The sequence below is a fragment of the Capricornis sumatraensis genome, chromosome 2 (genome assembly GCF_032405125.1).
Source record: "Capricornis sumatraensis isolate serow.1 chromosome 2, serow.2, whole genome shotgun sequence".
NCBI lineage: Eukaryota > Metazoa > Chordata > Mammalia > Artiodactyla > Bovidae > Capricornis > Capricornis sumatraensis.
The window spans coordinates 52,077,780-52,087,129 of NC_091070.1; positions in this window are offsets into that span (position 1 = coordinate 52,077,780).

Below are 9,350 nucleotides of genomic sequence, written 5' to 3' on the forward strand. Positions count from 1 at the left end.
AGGAGTCTGGATTTTGTTCTTTGAGCCCATTCCCTGAGCAAAGGGAAATTGTTAGGTATTTGTTTTTGGCAGGGGAGTTGCATGGGCAGAGCTATGTTTCAGGGTGGTAATCTGAAAACAAGGGAGGCCAGATTGGGACAGGGGAATAATTTAAGAGGCTGCAGCTATAGAGTTTAAAGGCAAGAAAGGAGGGTGGTGAGGATGGAGAGCTAATCAAGGAGGAATCTGAGGGCTTAGCAATCTGCCAGAAGACTATTGCACTCATTGCCTGTTGCCTGGGAATTACTGCTCCATAAATGTCTTACTGAATGAGCGAGTTCCTGTAGATAGGAAGAAACAAAGGGGAAGCTAAGATTACTGCCAAGTCCAGCCCCAGTGCCTGGGTAGAGAGTAGAGTTGGCCAAGATTTGGAATGATGGGTCTGGAGTAGGAACAGGAGAGAAGATGTGCTCAGGCTGGGTCAGCAGTGGGGTCATCAGCCTCTATTTTCTTTTCCCAGTTGTACTTCATATCACTACGCTTCTGCCCTGCTGCCAGCTTCTTCCAGTGCTATCGGCCATCTTTTTAGTTGCCACTTTTTGGGGGGAGCAAGGAGGTTGAATATTCTTGTTTTTTAAGAAACTTCTGGGTATTTGCATGCTCCCTGGGAAAATCTCATCATCTTTGTTGCAACTGTAGTAAGATCTTAATAAGACAAAAGGCTCAATAACTGGCAAAGGTTGTTCTGTTTCACTGAATTTTTCTGAAGTCCTTCAGGTAAAGTAGGAACCTTTTAAAAATACTTGGATGGCATACTTGTAAGGAGAAGTCTACTTTACTTCAAAGGCAGATGGTTGACAATTATCATTAAGAAAAATTATTTAGAACTTGGGAATAAGAGGAAGAGGTAGGCAGCATACCCTTGCAGTGATGACATGAACACAGGGGCACTCTTCAACGAGCTCACCCAAGGGTTAGTTTACTTACCTGAGGCAGGACTTCTCACCTTCATGCTATTCACCTTTTGCGCAGGATACGTCTTGGTATGGGATTTGTCCTCTGCATGGTAGGATGCTTAGCAGCGTCACTAGCCTCTACTCACAAGATGTCATCCCTCCCCCTGCCCCCCACCCCCGGCTGAGTCGTGGCCAGAAGCCATCATCTCCAGATGATGCCAAATATCCCTTGAGAGGCAACATCACTCCTGTTTGAGAACCACTGATTTAGAGAATGCACATTTGACTTGGCTATTTGCTTAATTAAGGGCACAGACTCAGTCAGGTAGCTGCTCCATTTGCAGATCTTACTCTGTTGAGATGCAAACAATTTCTCCCTAATAGAAGAGAGATTCCAAATGTCATCATTTTTTTATCTTGTAAGGCATTAGCCAGTGGTGTATCTGCAAGAGGAACTTGACCCTAGCCTTCTTTTATCAGTTCAGTTCAGTCACTCAGTCGTGTCTGACTCTTTGTGACTCCATGGACTGCAGCACGCCAGGCCTCCCTGTCCATCACCAATTCCCAGAGTTTACTCAAACTCATACCAATTGACTTGGTGATGCCATCCAACCATCTCATCCTCTGTCATCCCCTTCTCCTCCTGCCTGCAATCTTTCCCAGCATCAGGGACTTTTCAAATGAGTCAGTTCTTTGTATCAGGTGGCCAAGTATTGGAGTTTCAGCTTCAGTATCAGTCCTTCCTCTGTTCAGTTCAGTTCAGTTCAGTCGCTCAGTCATGTCCGACTCTTTGCGACCTCGTGAACCGCACCACCCCAGGCCTTCCTGTCCATTACCAACTCCTGGGGTCCACGCAAACCCATGTCCATCGAGTTGGTGATGCCATCTAACCATCTCATCCTCTGTTGTCCCCTTCTCCTCATGCCCTCAATCTTTCCCAGCATCAGGGTCTTTTCAAATGAGTCAGCTCTTCGCATCAGGTAGCCAAAGTATTGGAGTTTCAGCTTCAACATCAGTCCTTCCAATGAACACCCAGAACTAATCTCCTTTTGGATGGACTGGTTGATCTCCTTGCAGTCCAAGGGACTCTCAAGAGTCTTCTCCAACATCACAGTTCAAAGGCATCAATTCTTCGGTGCTCACCTTTTTTTATAGTCCAACTCTCACATCCATGCATGACCACTGGAAAAACCATAGCCTTGACTAGGTGGACCTTTGTTGACAAAGTAATGTCTCTGCTTTTTAATATGCTGTCTAGGTTGGTCATAACTTTCCTTTCAAGGAGTAAGCATCTTTTAATTTCATGGCTGCAATAATCATCTGCAGTGATTTTGGAGCCCAGAAAAATAAAGTCAGCCACTGTTTCTCCATCTATTTGCCATGAAGTGATGGGACTGGATGCCATGATCTTCGCCAACTTTTTCACTCTCCTCTTTCACTTTCATCAAGAGGCTCTTTAGTTCTTCTTCACTTTCTGCCGTAAGGGTGGTGTCATCTGCATATCTGAGGTTATTGATATTTCTCTTGGCAGTCTTGATTCCAGCTTGTGCTTCCTCTAGCTCAGCATTTCTCATGATGTACTCTGCATATAAGTTAAATAAGCAGGGGGACAATATACAGCCTTGACATACTCCTTTTCTGATTTGGAACCAGTCTGTTGTTCCATGTCCAGCTCTAACTGTTGCTTCCTGACCTGCATACAGGTTTCTCAAGAGGCAGGCCAGGTGTTCTGGTATGCCCATCTCTTTCAGAATTTTCCAGAGTTTATTGTGATCCACACAGTCAAAGGCTTTGGCATAGTCAATAGAGCAGAAATAGATGTTTTTCTGGAACTCTCTTGCTTTTTCGATGATCCAGCAGATGTTGAGAATTTGATCTCTGCTTCCTCTGCCTTTTCTAAAACCAGCTTGAACATCTGGAAGTTCACAGTGTAGAAAGAAAGAGAGTGAAGTCACTCAGTCGTGTCTGACTCTTTGCGACCCCGTGGACTGTAGCCCACCAGCCTCCTCCGTCCATGGGATTCTCCAGGCAAGAATACTGGAGTGGGTTGCCATTTCCTTCTCCAGGGGATCTTCCCGACCCAGGGATAGAACCCAGGTCTCCCACATTGCAGGCAGATGCTTTAACCTCTGAGCCACCAGGGAAGCCGCATATAATAGCAAGTTTCTCAAAATGCTCTTGGAACCAGCTTTCCCATCTGACTGTTTTCATTAAGTAGTCAGCCGAGCATTTGATGCATTTCAGTGTATGTTTGGAAAGAGTTGTTTCTTAACTTTTGGGAAAATTATGCATTAGCATGGTTAACTTTTCCTGGCAATCTCATGACTTGGGGCTGCCAGTGTGAACTTTGGGTCAGAAGGCTCCTAGCTTTCGGATTTTGTTTCCAAGTCTTCTGAGATCTTTCCCTGTGGTGCTTCTACTTGCTCCCTGTCCCTCACAGCCCTTTCCCCTGGCTGTTCCGTCGACCAGCCACCTGCCCGGTTGGGCCCTCTTCATATGCACTTGAGCACCTGTCATATCTGCCCTGCAGTTCTCCCTGCCAGTCTTTTGCTCTTTCCTCCCATCCCTGCTAAAGGCCACCACTAAATAAGGATTTCTGAACCGTGCCTCTGACATGATGCTTGCAGGGCAAAGACTCCAGGTGGCAGAAACACAGAATTTTTTTCTTTTTCTTTTTAAAAATTTTGTTGAAGTATAGTTGCTGTACAATATTGTGTTAATTTCTATTGGACAGCGAAGTGACTCAATTACATATATGCCTGTATGTATATACATTCTTTTCCATTATGTTTTGTCATAGGCTATTGAACATAGTTCCCTGGGCTGTACAGTCAGACCTTGTTGTTTATCTTGTATAATATTGATAGTTTGCCTCTGCTAATCTCAGACTCGCATTCCTTCTTTCCCCTACATCTCCACCTCCTTGGCAACCACATATCTGTTCTCTGTAAATGTGAGTCTGTTTTTGTTTCATAGATATGCTGATTTGTATTTTACATTCCACATATAAGTGACATATGGTATCTGTCTTTCTCTTTCGGACTATCATGATCTCTTGGTCCATCCATGTTGCTGCAAATGGCATTATTTCATTCTTTTTTTTTATGGCTGATGTATGTGTGTGTGTGTGTGTGTGTGTGTGTGTGTGTATACACACCACACACCACATTTTCTTTGTTCATTCACTGTCAATGGACATTTCCATGTCTTGTGAGTAGTGCTGCGGTGAAAAAATTGGTCTTTCAGATTCAGGGTCAGAGGTTCGGATTACAGTTTAGAGTTAGGGTTCCCACACAGTGAGGAAACGGAGACCCAGAGAAGTCAAATGCTGTGCTAAGTTGCTTCAGTCATGTCTGACTATTTGCAACCCTGTGGACTGTAACCCACCAGGCTCCTCTGGCCATGGGATTTCCCAGGCAAGAATACTGGAGTGGATTGCCATTTCCTCCTCCAGGGGATCTTCCCAACCCGGGGATTGAACCCACGTCTCCTGTGTCTCCTGCATGGGCAGGCAGTAGCTGATTATAAAATCACACAGAGAGGGAGAGAAATCATTTTGAAGAGGTTAGTAATCAGGTTGAATGTCCTGAGGTGGTCTCTGGACACTGGCTTTTGCATAAATCCAGATATTACCTCTTCCCCTGTCATTTCCTTTCCTTTATGTCATTCCATTGCACTCCATGAATCCTAGGCATTACCTCTTTCCCCGTCATTTCCATTCTATTTCCATTTCTGGGCAGAAAATGGTTGCATTCATGGGCATGAGGAAGGGAGTGCCAGTTAAGCGTTTCAGGCTTCAATCAGAACTTCTCAGGGCAATCCTGACCAGCGTTCCTTGAGCTTTAGTATCTTGCCTGCTTTTACTCCAGAAAGGGCTGTCTGGCTTCCTTCTTCTGCCACTCATTGGATTGTGGGGCTGGTTTTTCCTGATGCTCCTGTAGTTAATCTGTTTGCTTTCCACTGGCTGTTTCTGCTTTCTTCCAGCCCACTGGCTTCCCAGGGCTACTTCATCTTCCTGCACGAACACCACCTTCTAAACTCTCCTTTTTGTGCGTCTCCCACAGAGAATCGATAAGTGTGTTAGCCCCTTAGAAAACTTTTCCCCTACAAGTATAATTGAGTCAGCTTCATGTCAGATGCTGTTTGTCTTTGCACAGTTGTCTAGATCACAATGTGTACCATATCCACTTTTCTTTCCTCAATCAGGGTTGTGATTAGAGCCCCACTAGAGTATCGTATTTAATACCTGAGCTCTGTCGCTCAGAACGTAGCCAGATTAAATGCTTCTTAATAGAGGTAATAAAATTTCATGTGGTGTGTATGTGGCTCAGTTGTGTCTGATTCTTTGTGAGCTCATGGACTGTAGCCCGCCAGGCTCCTCTGTCCATGGAATTCTCTAGGCAAGAATACTGGAGTGGGTAGCCATTCCCTTCTCCAAGGGATCTTCCCGACCCGGGGGTCAAACTCTTTCCCTCATTGTAGGCAGATTCTTTATCATCCAAGGGACCAAAAATCCAGTTTCAGAGTACCAATTAAGATTTAGTTTGTTTGCTTTCTCTTTCTTTATTCAGGTTCTGATATTCCTCACAAAATCACCAGCACTGTGGGGGTTTTCAAAAGTATGACCTGGGGTTTATGTAATCACAGCTGAATGTGTTTGTAGAGCTTGGTGACCCCCCTTCAGGCAGCGCTGTGTTCTCAGGTGCCCAGGCCCTCTCCCCCCATTCATTGGTGCTTGGCATTTGCTTTATTTCAAAGCATAGTTATTTGATCCTATTATAATCATTACCTTGCCTATTTCATTCCATACATCAAAATATATTCCAGAGGAATCCAAAATTTAAATGTTAAAAATTACAATTTTTTTTTAAAGAAAATGTGAGTGAATAGTTGTATGGCCCTGGAGTAGAAACGAGCATTCTATGTATTATATGAATTTCAGAAGCCAAAGCGAAAGTATAGATACATTTAACCACATTTAAGATGATTGCAAACTTCAATACATCAATGTTGACCGTTGGAAAGAACCCCATAAAACACAGTCAAAGTCAAACAACACATTGGGAGGAAATACCTCTAAAACCAGAACAAAGGATAAATAACTGATAAATTCAAAGAGCTCTTACAAATCAGTTAGAAAAACTAACAGCCCTATAGAAAAAGGGACAGAAAAAATCCACAGGAAAGAAATATAAGAAGAAATACAGGGACTTCCCTGGTCGTCTAGTGGTTAGTACTTAGCACTGTCACTGCTAGGGCCTGGGTTCAACCCCTGGTTGGGGAACTAAGATCCTGCAAGACTCAGTGCTGCCAAGAGAAAAAGCAAACGTTCAAGAACAGGAAAAGAAGCCCAAGCTCACTAATAATCAAAGAAAAGTAGACAAAAATCATAGTGGGATAGCATTTGTCATCTTCTGATTGTGGAAAAGGCAAAAAAGAAAGATAATATCCAGGGATGCTGAGGGGAAACAATTACTTTTGTGGTTAAAGTGGGTAAAACCTTTTGGGTAATGCCAATTTAGACAATTTTAAAGCTGTATAATCTTTGACCTAGAAATTATTCTTTTAGTAATTTAGTCAATAAAAATAACTGGACAAATATACAAAACTATAATTTTTAATGTAGCAATTTTTATAATTGGAAATACATTGGGAATAACTTCATTTACATTGACAAAAATGTATGGACAGTGAATGACTTTCAGTGTGTATTGAGAAGAGAAAAAAGCAAGATTCAAAAGGGCAGATAAAAGAGAACCCTCTTTTTGCATCATCATCATTATAATATTGGCTTCCCAGGTGACTCAGTGGTAAAGAATTCACCTGCCAACAGAGAAGCAAGAGAGATGGGTTCAGTCCCAGGGTCGGGAAGATATCCTGGAGGGGGAAAAGGCAACCCCCTTCAGTACTCTTGCCTGGGAAATCCCATGGTCACAGGAGCCTGGAAGGTTGCAGTTCATAGGGTCACAAAGAGTTGGATACAACTGAGCATGCACACGGACGACAATAATAATAATAATATATGTTTACTGCTGTTGATATGCATTTTTCTTGAAGTTTCCTACTATGAGTCAATCATTAGATTTCTGGATGGATTCAGAGATCCTCCCTCCCTTCAGAGAAGGGCAGGTATCAGCCATTCAACCACCTGGTCACTCACTAATTCCACAAATGTTTGTTGGGCCCCTGAGGCAGTGAGAGTGAGGTTAAGTAAACCGACTCTGAAACTGATTGCCTGAGTGTGAACCCATCACATGGTGCTCTTCTTGGGCAGGTTAATTTCTCCCCTTAGACATGATCCACTCTAGCTTCCACTCTGCGTGGAGAAACCGAGGCCCAATGAAGGTAAAGCCTGCGTTCTGATGGTTTCTCAGTTAGGGAGGGGCAGAGGCTGAGCAGCCTGGCTAGGAATTGTATTCCTAGTGTGGTCAGTGAAGTGCGGATAAGGGAGTGGTTGTCAGGTCAGACCCCAGGCTACAAATTCTGACCCTGCCACCTGCTAGCTGTGTAGCCTTGAGTAAGTTACTCAGTGTCTCTCTGCCTTACAGGATTTGTTGTGAGAATTAAATGTAAAGGGCTTGAGACCATGCCTGGAACACAATATGTTTCAGTCTATGTTGCTTATTATTTGCAAGCCTTCAGGGATTAAGAGGTGGACCAGAAAGCATGGTCCTTGTAACTGAAGGAATTTATGACATCGTGGAGAAAGTGTTGGGAAATGCTATGATGAAGTAATGTTTCAGGATCTTAAGAGAACAAGGAAGCAGGGGGTCACAACCAAGCTGAGGCCTAGAGGTGGCAGGGGTGGCCTTTCCCTCTGGGTGGAGGCAATAAACTGGGTCAAAGTCCAGAGCTGAGCGAGAAGTGGTTATTTCCAGGAACTGAAGGTAAAGCGGGAGAAATTCTTGATCTCACGCTAGGGTGAGGAATGCTATTGTTCTCTTGAGGATAAGGCAACTAAGTTGAACCTTCAGCCTGACTGTTTCCTCTAACCCTACTCTTTGCCTGACATATCTGTGCACTCATCCAGTATGAGCCTAAAGGCTACCTCCTTCAGGATGTCTTCCAGGGATCCCACTTTCCCACAGAGCTTTCAGTCTACTTGGTACGAGTATCCTTGGTACTTTCCAAATGAGATTGTCCCTGATTGTTGATTGCTCTTCCCTGCTAAACTGTGAGCTCCTCCATGATTCTATTCTGTTTGCATGGCACCTGTTTACCAGTGCATGCCTGTTGGTATGGATAGATAACGGAGGCAGGGAGAGGGTCTGGGAGCTTCCCAAGGAGAAAGAGGTCCAATTTCTGTTTTGAATCCTTGAATTCCACACCCATTCCACCATGGGCTCCTGTCCACTGTCAACCATGGAAAGCGTACCCAGGCCGGACGTGGGCTGCAGCTGCCCAGCTTTACTGTCCAGGGCAAAGACAATGCTTGTACTTAATACTCTGTAATAACCTATAAGGGAAAAGAATCTGAAAAGGATATATATATATGAGTGAAAGTCGCTCAGCTGTGTCCAACTCTTTGCAACCTCATGGACTAGAGCCCACCTGTTCCCTTTTTCCATGGGATTCTCCAGGCAAGAATACTGGAGTGGGTGGCCATTCCCTTCTCCAGGGGATCTTCCCGACCCAGGGATCAAACTGGGCCTCCTGAACTGCAGGCAAATTCTCTACCGTCTGAGTCACTCTATACACATATACATACATAACCGAGTCACTGCGCTGTACACCTGAAACTAATATGACCCTAACAATCAATCATACTTCAGTTCGAGAAAAGTAACACAGGAAAAAAAAAGACAAAGCTAGTTTCCCATGAGCTGGAACTACAGTATTTGAAGCCTTGGTACCAAGGACCAAGTTCAGTCTGTCTGTCCTCCCAATTGCTCAGGAATCCACTCTGCCTTTCAGACCAGCAGGTGTAGGTGGGGGAGAAGTCACAGACACCACTGGTTCCTACACGCCTGCACTCCTCCTCCTCCCTTTCCCTCTGCTCTCCACCCAGGGCCCAGCATGTTGTTGCAACAGTCTATGACTGAAAGACGGCGATGACCATAACCACACACACGAAACCTTCTAGGGGACCACAGTGTATACTGTAGATATGACCTTATGGGCCCCAATAGCCTAGAGAGGCTCCCATCCTAGAAATACTTTATTTTTGTGCTCTCCAAAAGGATGGCATGAGGAGTCAGTAGTTTTCTTATTTCTATTTTGTTTTTTAAGCTCAAGAAACTAGAACCAAGATATGTGTTGTTTTGTCATTTAATCCATTTTTATATATCCATATTAGTTGGCATGGTGGTCATTTTCCTTTAAAAGATCATATGAGTAAGTGAAGTGGCACTTTGCGTTTGGTGGTGCAAGTGTTTCAATTATTTTATTTAGGTTCTCGTTAGAACTTCCAATTTT